The following is a 15226-nucleotide window of genomic DNA, read 5'->3' as shown; positions in this document are numbered from 1 at the left end:
AGTTTCCTGCTGCTGTTTAGAGGATCGCAGTTGGCATGCATGTCAAGAGCAATATCAAGCACACCTATTGCCTATTGCCTATTGCCTCTGCAAAGAGCAATGGCAGAAGACGGGATTTCTCTAGGACAATTTTTACCATGCAAAGAGCACCACACTTGCATACATGTCTGGAAGAGCATTACCCATCACCATACGATGCTTCAGCAGCCACCGGCTTTGAGGGATGCCTGCATAGGTAGCCTCACTTGACAGGATACCACAGCGCTGCATTTAATCGTGATATTCATGAGCATGTTTATCCTTCCCATCTTGGTCATAAACTGCAACCAAAGCATTCTAACACATGACATTGCAAGAAGGCAGCCTCTGTAGGACGCATTAATCCTTTCATTTCAAAGGATACCTTCGCATCGCATTTGTTCAAAGCAGTCCAAAGCCTTTTCGCCCGTCCCATCTCAAGCCAGCTCTGGCTAAATCTGAGCAGTTAATGTCAAGTAAACCCTGTTTCTGAAGCTCATAGTGTATGCTCTTGCCTCTTTTGATCTCAGCATGCCCATGTGACCATTATGTATCCTCTTCCCTCTTTCATGGACCGCCTGCACTGTCCATTGCGAAAAGGGAGGGAGTAAGCCCCGTTCTGTTGCTGGGGTATTATGGCCACGCAAATGGGCAAAAATGGCGAGGAGAGAGTAAGCCCCGTTCTGTAGCTTGGCGAGTGATGACCAAGCGGAGTGCATGACTGTGGTGTAGTCAGCTGCTCCTCCAGAGGGCACGGGGTTCCACACATGTGTCTCAGCCCGATGTGCCCGCTGGCAGGATATCTGCCCTTTTCAGGCTCACATTTCTGTGATAAGAGGCCTCGCCTCAACAGGCGGCACCTTGACTCGGGGACTTTCTCTCAGCTGTCACACACGTGGGACGCCGAAGCACTCCACCCTCCTCGCCCTCTACTTACACGCTGTGACCCGCGACGAAGAAGTAGTTATAGTGCTGTGCTCACAGCTATCCCATTCGTATGTGGTTTTATTGCATAGAAGAGAAAGGCTTTAGACAAGGCCGAGGCCACCAAATTCGAATGTTGCGAGGCAAAAATTCGGCTCTGTGACAAAGAGCCCCAAGCTCATCGGCGTTGCATGTCTGTACTGCTTGCGAGGTGATGATTTCCTGGCCCTCCCTCTTTTACGACTCCCCTTCTCTACCCGACTCTCTCCTTCTGAGTAAACTCTAGACTCCCCAAGGGGGGAGGTCGCCATGTCTTTGCATGAAGCCCTAGTGAATGGGACGACTGTGCTTTCCTCCATGAGTACTTCTACGGCAATGGAAGGCTCAAGACCCATCGCTCAAGGAAACAACAATCGTATTCAGGCTCAGTTAAGCCCTATTGATGTCCATGGAGGCCTACAGACAAGCCAGTGCTCACTCAGTCGTTACCTTCTCATTCAAGGAGCTCTGGAGAAGAAAGTGTCCACCCTTTTATGAGGGGAAATGTTGGAATTAGGGTTGCAAGAAAACACACACAGCTTGGAGAAGACGAACGAAGCTCAAGGCACACAATATAGAGTGTGTTACTTAGTGTGCAATGGAAAGATATATAGCCCTAGAGTGATGGGCGTATATACAATGCACGGGGGGAAAAACCTCCTAAAGAGGAAAAAAGTGCCCCGGCGGTCCTAGTGTGTTCACACACATCACTACCACATGTATATGGTAACAAATCCCCTCTGGAGTGATGCGGTGAATGCGAGCTGGCACATAAGTAAAGGAAAGTGCCATGCCTTGAGGACATGATCAGTCCACAAAGGGGAGTAAGCCCAAAGCTTTGCGGAAAGCTTCGAGCTTCTCACGAGACAATGCCTTTGTGAAAATATCTGCAAGGTTGTCCTGTGTTTGCACATAAGCCAAGTTGATCTCTCCTGCTGAGAGCCTCTCCCTGACATAGTGGTAATGCACCTCAATGTGCTTTGTGCGAGCATGAAAAACTGGGTTCCTCGCAACTGCCAATGCGCTTTGACTGTCAGTGTAGATAGTGTTGGCAGTGTCCTATCCAACACCCATATCATCCATAAGGCGTCTGAGCCATACACACTTAATCGTAGCTGTGAAGACTGCCCTATGCCCGGCCTCACAACTCCAAGTAGCCACAGTAGGTTGCTTCTTGCTCAACCATGATATACATGAACTGCCAAGCATAAAACAAAAACCACTTGTGGACACTCGCGTGTAAAAACAACCAGCCCAATCTAAGTCCGAAAAAGCATATAAGTCTGGCGGCAATGATCCCCCCTTTGGATAAAACAAGCCAAGATGTAAAGTGCCACTAAGGTAGCGAAAAAATCCTCTTGACAGCCTGCCAATTCTTAGACCCTGGGCTATGCATAAATCTGTTGACCTATGAGACTGCAAATTAAATATCTGGCCCCGTGTTACATACATAAATGAGGCATCCAACAACAGTTTGGTAAAGAGTGACATCTGCAGGATCACCAGCATCATGAAGACTCAATTTCAAACTTGTTTCCTTAGGAGTGGCAATAGGTTTACAATCCCCAAGTCCAAACTTACATAGCAATGTCTCTATGTAACTTTTCTGACACAAGGCAATACCACCATCACATTGCTTAAATTGTATACCTAAGTAATGACGCAACAGCCCCAAATCTTTCATCTTGAAAGAAGCATTCAAATCAGCCTTAAATTCAAAAATATGTCTCTCATTTGGTCCAATGATCAGCAAATCACCTACATAAAGAACCACAGTGAGAAGTACATCACCCTCACGCTTTACATACAATGTGCTTTCTGTGGAACTGTTACAAAAGCCTCGTTTGACAAGTGTCAACCTCGTTTGTTAAACCAAGCACGAGGAGATTGCTTCAACCCATACAAAGCCTTCTTACATCTGCACACTTTGTCCTCTTGTCCTATCTTGACAAAACCGCAAGGCTGCGTTACATAAACTTTCTCAAATATGTCACCATTCAAGAAAGCGTAACAATGTCCGATTGATGTACATCCCAACCAATATGAGCTACCAATGCATATAGAAAACGCATAGTGGTCATAGGATAAGTGGGAGCAAACGTCTCTTCATCATCTATGCCTTTTTGCTGTGCATAACCCTTTGCAACAAGTCGAGCCTTATGGTGATCGATCTCCTCGTCCGGCTTGCATTTCAACTTGTAAACCCATTTCATACCAATTGCCTTTTTTCCAGGATGCAAATCACATAAAGTCCATGTGTCATTTTCTATTAAGTGCATCATATTCTGATTGCATGGCAGCCATCCAATTTTTTGAATTTTGTGCTTCATCAAAAGAGAGAGGGTCCTCAACATCATGTAAGCTAGACACATCCAAAGCATAACAATCTGATGCATAAGATGCATGGTGAGAGCCTGAACGAGTACGACTAGACAAAGGTGCATCCAATTTACTATCACGCAATGTATACACCAGCCATTTTGGAATACCTCTAGCCTGCTCATTTTCAGCCCTTTCCTCATCAAGTACATCATGTACATCTGCATCAGTAATATGCTGATCTGTAATATTTTTGGAAACCCCCATAGGTTGTACATTTGCCTCATTGGAATTTACATTCAAACTTCCAACCTGAAAAGAGGCAACAAAGTGCCATAAATGTCATGTGAGCTTACATTACTGTCTCTAGTACATGACAGCAAGGGTTGAACAGAATCTTTGACAAACACTACATCCCCCGTGAAACCAGAATACGCTTTGTTTGCGGATGATACAACCTATAACCTTTGCTTTCAACACTATAACCAACAAAAATACATTTGACAGCCTTATCATCCAATTTTTTGCGCTGTGTTTGTGGCACCAAAGCATATGTCAAACAGCCAAAATCACGCATGTGCTCAATAGAAGGCTTTCTATCATGTCATGCTTCATATGGAGTAATAGACTGCAAAGCTTTTGTAGAACACCTGTTAAGTACATAAGTGGCACACATGATGGCCTCAAGCCAAAAAGAATACAGCAAAGCTTGACTTTTGACCATACATCGTGCCATTTTCATAAGTGACTTGTTTTTCCTCTCAACAACACCATTTTGTTGAGGTGTATAAGGCACTCTACATTGGTGTTTTATCCTACGACTAGCTAGAAATGCATTAAATTCATGAGACATATACTCCCCTCCTCGATCGGAATGGAGGGTGTCCATAGTACATTTCGATACATTTTCAGCCATAGCCAAAAATTGTTTGAAGCACATAAAAACTTTGACTTTGCTTTAAGAGGAAGTACCCCTGCATGCATGGAGTAATCATAAATGAAAGTCACGAAGTAAAGGTAATTTCCCAGGGATGGAGTTTGCATGGGCCCACAAACATCACTATGCACAAGCTGCAACCTGCATGTGGCCCTAAGTGAACCTTCCTTTGAAAACTTCAAACACTGCATCTTACCCAAAATATAGCCTTCATAAACATGTTTGCCAGGTGCCTCAAGAGGTGGCAAATAAGCAACCATATCAGATTTATACTAACACAGCAAACTGGCAAAATTTAGATGCCCAAAACGTGCATGCCACAGTTTTACATCTGAAGCAGCCCTTGAATCTACAACTGCATTTGCAAAATTTTGTCCACACTTGTCATACAAAGTGAGCTTATACAACCCACGGTACAAAGGCCAGATGTAACAATTTCATCACCAAACTGAGATCATGAGCTGAACATCTGTCATCCACAAATTTGACTACAAGTCAAAGTCTAGCAAGTGCAGATATAGACAAAATATTCTTCTTGATCCCAGGTACATAAAGTGCATCAAGAAGTGTGAAAGAACTGCCATTTGCAGCAGTAAGCACAATCTTTCCAACCCCCTGAACCGGATAAGAGGCATTGTTGGTGCAAGTGATAGAATTCCCATGAGGGACAGACTCGAGAGAGGTTAAAAATTCACGATGTGAGGTAATGTGCTTTGTAGCACCACTGTCGAAATACCACACATGTGAATCTGCAGCAACTGACATGCATGCATCATGGACAGCAGGTTTGTAAGTGCACTCTGCATTTAAAGCCCATTCTGCATCAATATCAACATCACAATCTCCTTTCACAGAAGACTCAACAATGGCTACATTTGTAGTGGAACCAGCATTTGCAGTGGAACCACCCTCTTTCTTCTTAGCCTCTTTGGCCTTCAACTTAGGACTCTGTTTGATCAAGTGATCATTAACTTTACAATAATGGCAATGCATCTTCTTTTGGCCCTTATCCACCAGAATTTCCAGACGAATTGCTGCCAGCAGAAGCATTAGGAACAGAAGTTTTGCCACTCGCAGCAGAGCCATAAGAAGTGGTTGCATTGCTGTTACCACCCTTTCTTTGAGAAGAAATAAAATCATGTTCAACTGCACACTGCCTAGTCCTGTTTTTTCTGGAAAGTGACTCTTGCAACAGCAATGTCCATAATGCATCAAACTTGAAAACTCCAGGATTTCCTTGGGCCATAAGTCTCCAAGTACTACCAAAAGTCCCAATACACCAGAAAGACAATAGACAAAAAGCATTCTCATCATTTTTTAATCTGCATGCTTTACAAAGTGACAAAACAAAGTCTATATACGTAAGCAGATAAATGTTTTCATGCATCATGGCTATAAGAGTTTGCAACCATGATGCAATGCTACAACTTTTCAATACATCCCAAAAAGTTATGATGTGCAACGAGCATTCAAAAAAATTTTCAAGTTCATCATATTACACTCTCATATGCAAGCTTACATTGACATGCAAAATGATTTTGTAAATATTTTTGCATGCAACATTTTTGGCTAGTGTGGCCGCCTGCCCGCAAGAGTAGCACTCTACAACTAAACTAACTCACTAACCTTTCTTTTATATACTCAATAAAGAAACCTTAAACAGTCCACACTTGCTTGAGTGTGGTTCCCCCAAACCTTAAGCTCTCCTTTTTCTTCCCCTTCTCGCATTCACACAGACACACCGAACACCCCTCACACCTGGTATTAGAGCATAGACTGTCAGTACAAGGGTCCTACTGGGCAAGGCCCAACCTAGGGGGTCGGGGACCTAGGCCAAGGGCCTGGACTGGACCAGCGTGGATTGGGGATCCGCTTAGGGCAAGAGCTAGGAGCTAGGCCTATATAAAGGGCGGTAGGGAGGAGGATCCTACGTCTTAGTCTCCTAGGTCTTACACTGGTATCAGAGCTAGGGGAGAACGAGCCATGGAGGGGGGGGGGAAGGTTGCATGTAAGCATGCTCTCGCTCTCTCTCTCTCGATCGAAGGCATCCCTCTCTCCCTCGTTTCAGCAGCAAAGATGTGCATGGTCTTGCGGGAGAGTGCAAGCCATGGTGTGCAAACGGCTAAGCAAGAGGGCGGGGTCGAAGTTCATGGTGTGTGCAGCCATGCTTGACAATCCGAGGGAGCCAAGGTCGAAGACCCGCATGCAAGGGGGCTTGTACCAAGGAGGCGGGCAAGCTTGAGGTGCATGAAAGCACAGGGGGTTGGGCTCGTCAGGGTCGCAGTGCCCTTGCCAATGAAATACGACACAGGGCAGGGCCCCGGTTCGCCACGGATAGGAAGCTATGTTCGGGTTTCTGCTCGCTGCGCCTTGCGCCATCGCCATGGGTTACTTTTTTCCTTATTTTTAAATTAGGGCGCCCATGTTTGGGCCCTTCCTTACTAAGGGCCAAGCCCCGCGACAGATATGCAGAGATCCGTGCATGCAAGGGTGTGCGGTTTTTTTGGCCTCGGATGCAGATCCGATGGAAGCTCACATGTATGTGCTAGCTTGCATGTGTTAACCTTGCCCTAACCATGTAGTGCAAAACAAGTTTTGAAAGCTCGACTTCTTGAAAACGGTTCGAGCTTCGACAATCGAGCAGAGAAGTTCCGGTATCACACCATCGCGCTTGTTCATTCGACAAGGTGCTTGTGCTTGCCGACATCGGGCAAGGTTTTGAGCAAGGCTGCAAGGCAAAGCCAATGATTTCGAAGAGATTACCACCAGTAGAGGATTTGGAAGCTCTCTTGCATGCCAAAATTGTACACGTCTCTCGGATTTCAAAGAATGTTGTCGATACCAAGGCGGATTGAAGGTCATGCTAGCATTCGCAATTAGGAAGCCAATGGCAAGGAGAAATCCCGACTTGCAATTAAGAAGCCAATGGCAAGGAGCAATCCCGACAAAGAGATTACGACAAGGATCACGTTATGGATTGATTCGAGACGCATTGATTGAGGTAAATTAAGAGTGTTGTTATCAAAATTTTGTGTGCGCAAGGCTTATTACAGATATGCAAAACCAAGCAAGGCTGCAATCGGCAAGGATACAACCTACGGCAGGTCGAGGCATGTGCTTACTAAGGTATGCATAGTTTTTTTTTTCGGTTTGATTGACATGATTTTTCAAACTATGTTGTATATTTCTATCACGCAACAACGGTGAGTGCAAGCACGGCTTGTGACAGTTCTCATAAGCACTTGGATTTTGTTGCATACATTGATGCTAAGACAACGACCAGGTTAGCCAAGTTTAAGTTTTTTCTTGTTTTTTCTTGTTTATACTTTACTTGGCAATTACTGTCATAAGCAAAGTGCTTTGGCAATTTTATATGCAGCAAGGCTTTGGGGAACTAGCAAAATAGGGACTATCAACTCACTGAATCCCTACCAATCTAAACTGTGCAAGGCACTTACGGTTTTGGTTCTCATGGTTGAGGACATCACTCTCCGCAAGGGCTTACCAGACGGGAGGCAAGGCATGCTACTTAGGTGTATTCAATTCTACCGCCTCGTGAATTACGCTTCCGCTATCACACTTGCAACTCTGTCATGGACAAACTAAAAAAGGGATTGTTTACAACAATACTAAAAAGAACCTAAAATTTTGACTTATTTCACAGGTGAAGTGCCATATTAAGTCATTTTTGTAAAGTCACGACCCCATACATGGTAAGTGGGGCAAGCTGCGGCTTGTTTTTTCTCTTTCCTCTCTCGATGCAGCATTATACAGGCCGATTGTTGCATGCTTATAGGATAAGCTGCCAGTCAGGAATAAGATGTCTAAGAGCGCACATTTTGGGCACACACACACTAGAAATTTACGAAAATTTCCTCAGCCCAGCATTCTCTTCTTTTCGTTCTCTATCTCTCTCTCTAAGGGGGGGAAAAAACGAAACTCTTCTAAGAAGATTTTGATACATGTTTTGCTTGTGAGTCAGCTTGAGCCAAGGTGCTCTAACTCACAGCTAGCACGTGGCTAAGATGCTACTCAAATTAGTCTTCATCGGTTTGTCGATTGAACACTATTTTGCATAAGGGCTATGAGCCAAACAGGCTAAGAACCGTTGTCAGGCCAAGGGTAAGTGTTGGGATCGTAGAGCACACACACAGAGAGGCATCACGAAGAAGGAGATAGACGCAGTGTGTGGCGGGGCGGTACTCACACTACAATGTGTAGTTATGAGTATAGTTATTATAAATGAGTAAATGAATGGTTGTACATGGGCGGCTGAACAACGGGCAGCCGGGCACACGGGCCTTTAACCCAACAATCTCCCACTTAAAGGCAGTGTGCCTTTAAAGTGGCCAAAGTACAACAAAAGAAGTCTAGCCATACCCATCAGCGATCTACAGTGTGCAAACCGCTGTGAGGCTAACGACTTCGTGAGTAGATCAGCAGGGTTATCGTCAGTGTGTGCCTTGACAAGCTCTATGCGCTTGTCCTCTAGCACCTCTCGTATGAAGTGATACCTCACCTCAATGTGCTTTGTCTTCGCATGGAAGACAGGATTCCGTGCCAACGCTATGGCACTCTGGCTATCACAATGTAGAATCGGAGCATCACAAGCCATACCAAGATCTCCCACTAGTCGTGAGAGCCATACGGCCTCCTTGGCAGCCTCAGTGGAAGCCATATATTCAGCCTCTGTAGTGCTCAAAGCAACGCATGGCTGTAAACGTGATGCCCACGAAACCGGTCCACCTGCAACTGTGAACACATAGCCGCTAGTAGACTTCCTCGAGTCCACTGACCCTGCATAGTCTGAATCTGTATATCCGCAAACAGACATATCCTTCTCACCATAACATAGGGACAACTCTGAAGTCCCTCTCAAGTATCTGAGAATACCTCTCACTGCATCCCAATGACGCTTGCCCGGGTTAGACATGTACCTGCTAACCACACCAACTGCATGAGCAAGATCTGGACGCGTAGCCACCATGGCATACATCAAGGAACCAACAGCTGACGCATAGGGAATCTGAGACATCTCTGTAGTCTCCAAATCTGTCTGAGGGCAGTCATCATGGCTGAGTTTTACATATGGAGGCAACGGGGTACTAATGGCCTTCCCCCCTTCCATATGAAAACGCTCAAGCACCCTGTCAATGTACTCTTTCTGACTAAGAAAGAGCATCTTGCGAGAACGATCACGAGTGATCCGCATACCCAAAATATGACTGGCATCCCCAAGATCCTTCATGGAAAAGGTCTCATGTAGCCTATGTTTCAAGGCATCCACATCAGAAATACACTTCCCTGCGATCAGCATGTCATCCACATACAAAACCAAAACAATAAGACTACCATCTGCAGCCTTGCGAGTATAGAGGCATGGGTCCTCATAACTGCGTACATAACCCAATGAACTCATGAATGCATCAAACTTACGATACCATTCACGAGATGATTGCTTCAGCCCATACAAGGTCTTAAGAAGCTGGCATACCATCTTCTTTGAACCATGAATAACAAACCCACTTGGTTGCTCCATGTACAAATCCTCGTGCAAGTCCGGATGTAAGAAAGCTGTCTTTACATCCATTTGCTTCAACTCCATGTCTTCTGTAGCTACCAAGGCAAACAACATACGCAAAGTAGACATCTTCACCACTGGGGAGAAGATCTCGTCAAAATCAATGCCCTTCTGTTGCTTGAATCCTTTAGCCACAAGCCTTGCTTTGTACCTAGGCTTTGCATCCATTGAACACAATTTTATCTTGTAAACCCACTTGCATGGTAGTGCCTTCTTACCCTTTGGCAAAGGAGTAAGCTCCCACATTTTATTTTGGATCAACGAATCCATCTCTGACTGCATAGCCTGCTCCCACTTGAGCTTGTCAACACTAGACATGGCCTCATCATAACATGATGGCTCCCCGCAATCAGTCAACAATACATAATCCATAGAAGGCACAAAACGCTGAGGCTGTCTTGCACGCCGCTCTGAACGCCTCAAAGACTGTGCAGGAGGTGCATCTGGCTGTCCCACATCTACATGATCTCCCAACAAGGGTTGATCTCCCACTTGAGGGTCAATGGGCTGCCCACGAGCAGCCATGGGACCATCATACCAATGACCATCCTCCTCAAATATCACACGCCGAACCTCAACCGTTCGCGGTGATGCTCTATACATAGAGTCCTCATGAAAAACAACATCATGGCTGCGCACAATCTTCCTGTCAATAGGATCCCACAATCGATAACCCATCTCACCAGAGCTACCATAACCCAAGAAGATACATCTCTTGCTCTTTGGATCCAATTTGCTGCGTTTTGCCTTAGGTACATGTACATAAGCTTCACAGCCAAAAACACGAAGGTGACCATACGAAGGTGGCAAACATGTCCATACCTCTTCAGGCACTTTGAAGCCCAAAGGAACACTAGGTGAACGATTTATCAAATGCACAGAAGTGGCAACAGCTTCAGCCCAAAATCCATTTGACAAACCAGCCATAGAAAGCATACTACGGACTTTTTCCTGTATAGTCCTGTTCATGCGCTCTGCCACACCATTTTGAGGAGGTGTATGGGGAGCACTAAGCTCGCGCGGTATACCCTTCTCAACACATAATGTTGTGAAAGCATGAGACATAAATTCACCCCCATTGTCCGTACGTAAGCACTTCAACTTACAACCTGATTGGTTCTCAACAAGAGCCAACCATTGCTTAAATATATCAAACACCATATCCTTCTTACGAATGGGGTATGCCCATACCTTCCTGCTAGCATCATCAATGAACATAACAAAGTACATAGCACCTCCAAGAGAAGCATTGGGCATCGGCCCACATACATCACTATGCACCAAAGCTAGCTTTTCCAAAGATCTGTGTGGAACACTTTTCTTATGAGAAGACCGAGCATGTCGACCATAAAGGCAATGCTCACAAAACTCAAAACCACCAAAATCTGAAACGGGAATGTAATCCGCACGTGCCAACAACTTCAAACCTTTTAGTGACATATGCCCCAAACGCTGATGCCATAAAGAAGCAGGAGGTTGCTCAGTGATCCCCACAATGTGATCAGCCACACTAGCTACACAAAGGGAATACAACGTATTCCTCTTAGCACCTTTAACCAAAACAAGGCTGCCCTTAGTGATCTTCCAACCTCCATCACCAAAAGATACATTGAAACCAAGTGAATCCAACTGACCCACACTAATCAAGCTTTTTGCAAGAGCCGGCACATGACGCACACGCTGCAAGACAAACGTAGTAGAGTTTGGCATAGCCAAATGAATATCCCCAATGCCATGAATCTGCATAGAACGCCCATTGGCAATCCTGACAGTACCTGTGCTCGAAGCATCGTAGTCATGAAACCACGACCTATGAGGTGTAACGTGAAAAGAAGCACCACTGTCAATGACCCAATCCATAGGCATACTACGCTCATGAGTGAGAAGAAAAGCGTCATCAAAATAGGATGCAAGCAACACATCACCAAGCTCTTCACTAGTAGCACTAGTCGGAGCACATACATGGTCATCTTGAGAGCTACACTCTCCCTGTGTTGCATTTAACTCCTCAATCTTGACATTGGATTTAGGCTTGTCCTTAGCATCATGGTCTTTCTTCTTACCATCTCCATTTTCCCTTTTCCACTTGTAACAATCCTTTTTGAAATGGCCTTTTCTACCACATTGAAAACATTCCACATCCTTTTTACTTGTGCCTGCACGGGACTTGCTTCTAGATTTACCCCTGTTGGACTTATACTTGTCCATAGTCCTGCCTCTGACAACCATTGCACTAGAAGACTTACTACCTGCATTATTCTTTCGATTAATCTCTTCCGTGAGAAGACTAGACTCCACATTAGTACTTGTCAACTCATTCGCAGGAACCGAGTTACTTATGGCTATCCTAAATGTGTCCCATGACTCAGGCAACGTGACAAGTAAAAACATAGCTTTTACATTTTCCTCAAACGTAATTTCCTGCGTAGCAAGTTGGCTGAAAATTGTATTGAACTCATTCAAATGCGCATTCATGGAAGCACCTTCCTCCATTCGCAAATCAATAAGCTTTTTAATCCAATACACCATAGAAGCAGCCGAATGCTTATCATACATATCGCAAATCCGCTGCCAAAGCTCATAAGCTCCACCCTGTGCATCTTTCACATTGTAATAAACAGACTTTGAAAGGGAAATCCTAATGGTAGACCTGCACATCTCATCCAACTCCTCCCAATCATCCCCCTCCATGTTCTCTGGCTTAACTCCCTGCAACTTTAGAGGTCGAATCTGTTTCTTCTGCACCAAGACATCCCAAATCTGATCTTTCCAATATGAGAAGTTAGCACCATCCAACTTCTCAATATTGAAAACTGTGTCCTCTTTAGTGCCCATTACAACAAGAATGCAACAATGAGAAACCTGTAACCAACCAACAAACTGCCACAACAAAGTAGTGTTGCAAATCTGACAACACCTGCTGCTCAATCAAAGAGCAAACGCATAGAGTATAAATCAGCCCATAATATGGTCAAAAAACGTACGTAGAAATCCACAAACAAATGCATAAACCCGTGACACCTGTAACTCAACCGGCCTAGGCAAACTGTGCCACAAAATGCATCAACAATGAGCTGTCATAGAGGCATAAACATACTCCATGTCTGAATAACCACAATAGAGACATAAGCTGACCAAGCTTACACAAATCCGTGAGCATAAATGGATCCAAGTGAGCATATAACCAATGCACAAGCTCAACGAAGTCCAATCTCTACTGTCAACCAAGTACCTATCCGTACTCAAACCGCAACACTGCAAGCAAGAGCAAACCCGCTCTATGTATAAGTGAACCAAATCTCCACAATATCATGCATAAAGAGTGTCTGTCAAACTGCCATATCCACATCCATCAACATACATAGATGATGTAAACCTGTAGCTCAAGAACACGCATAAACAGACTGCCGAGAAGAGTAGAAGCTCCCACTCAAACCACAACCATATACATGGCTGTCCCACAGTCAAAATACATGTTTTGTAACCACAGAAGAGACCTGTATCCAAAGCTCCCTGTAACCTGTAACCTGTACCCGTACCTGTACCTGTACCTGTACCTGTAGTCGAAGAAGACAATGTCGCCAAAACTCCCACTCTTTCTGTGTGTATGAGGCCACTCCAAGAAGAGGCTACACACTCTCAAATGAGCTGTGGGCTCACGTAAGTGGAAGACACTACAACAATGGCACCTGTAATGGCTATGGAAGCTCTGGCAGCAGAAAACTACCAAAGAGAGCTGAAAAACGTAGCTCCTATTCTGTAGCTCGGATGGGATTTCTGATGGCACGAATGGCTCCGAAAGGGGGGTTAAATCCCAGGACGCCTGATGAAAATACTCGCGGAGTGTTGAACCTTCCAATGCCAAGCTCAGAAAAACCTTCTGCTCTTTAGAAATGCACGCGTGCGCGAAACTGAAAAACGGCAATGAAACAGCAGCAAGTTTCAACACACTCAACAATGATGATGAAGCTCTCAATGCTCTCACTACCAAGCTCTGATACCACTTGTTGGGATCGTAGAGCACACACACAGAGAGGCAGCACGAAGAAGGAGATAGACGCAGTGTGTGGCGGGGCGGTACTCACACTACAATGTGTAGTTATGAGTATAGTTATTATAAATGAGTAAATGAATGGCTGTACATGAGCGGCTGAACAACGGGCAGCCGGGCACACGGGCCTTTAACCCAACAGTAAGACCCAACTATTGGCATTCTTTAGGCGATTGTTTTCAAGATCTACCCAAGGAAGTACACATTGACTTTAATGGACAAGCAAGAGTCTTGTCATTACGGATGTTTAGGGTGTCATTTTTGCACTACATGTTTTCAGTGCGACACTCAAGTTGAGTTTTGATAATCTTCAACTCATAGCAGTTGATCTCTACAAGAAAGTATACATGCAGCAATCAGTTGCGACAGCACGGCTGTCCATAAGAGCTCGGCACTTCACTTGTGTGGGTCTCCTGCTCGCTCTATAGCACTCTGGAGTGTCTATGAACATACTGTTTTGGGGTAAGACCCGGCGGGTGATTGCTACATCACCCCATAGGCATTAAGGATCACAGTTTGATCTGCATTGAGGATCACAGTTGATCTCTCCTAGTTATACTTTCAAGGAAAGAACACACTTCTCACGTTGATTCCAATCATTCTGTACATGGTTGACTATGTTGGTTATCGTTATCTGCTAGTTGAGCAGTTTCTACAAGGAGTCTTACCAAGGGATTCACTACATAGATTCTACCCAATGGGTTTGGATTGCGAAGGCAACACCCAGGGTTTCCAGTACAATTTTGCTTGGTTTTTTCACACATGGGAGACGTACTCCTGTGCATTTGAATACGGGTAACTGAACTTTCGGTTCAAAATCCCCAGGGCCATGCCAAGGGCATGTCAAAATAAGTATTTTGGGCCGTAGTGTCCAATGTACATTATGTTGTTATGAATCCACTTGTAGGATTCGATTTGGCACATGTTGTCACATGGGATACAACATGGTCTAGGAACTCAAGGAGTTCGGTTTAGCCAGTGTGGAGCAATGAATGAGGGTCCCTCTCACTCTTGTCGCAGAGTGTTTAGAGTTACCTCCACACACAAGTACATCGTGTACTTGAAGGATGTTCTTTTTCAGACATCCTTAGTTGAGACATATTCCACATGTGGTGAATATGAATCTCTGGGACTGACATTGGCGCCCCCTATTTCAAATATGTGTCACGACAAAGTCCCTAGGTGTTGGTCACATCTGTTTTCTAGACCATTTTCAGCACGACGTATCTGGAGCAATTTCACTGGCCAAAAATTTTCGGATACTTAGAATGACTTGTTCAGCTACAAGTACTGCTAAACAACGTTACAGATGGTTGTTTATACATATAGCAAGGCTATAAGTTGTTAATAAAAAAGT

The 15226-nt window shown here is 44.7% G+C and overlaps 1 non-coding gene across 1 annotated transcript; it reads right to left on the bottom strand.

Annotated features, from left to right (window-relative positions):
* Positions 1-677: 677 nt before the first annotated feature.
* LOC147458258 (RNase MRP) lies at positions 678-946 on the bottom strand. Its single transcript, XR_015188295.1, has one exon.
* Between the last annotated feature and the right edge of the window lie 14280 nt (positions 947-15226).

Source organism: Adiantum capillus-veneris, chromosome 5 (genome assembly GCF_014529385.1).
Source record: "Adiantum capillus-veneris isolate H3 chromosome 5, ASM1452938v2, whole genome shotgun sequence".
NCBI classification, from domain to species: Eukaryota; Viridiplantae; Streptophyta; class Polypodiopsida; order Polypodiales; family Pteridaceae; genus Adiantum; species Adiantum capillus-veneris.
This window is presented reverse-complemented; position numbering and strand designations above follow the sequence as displayed.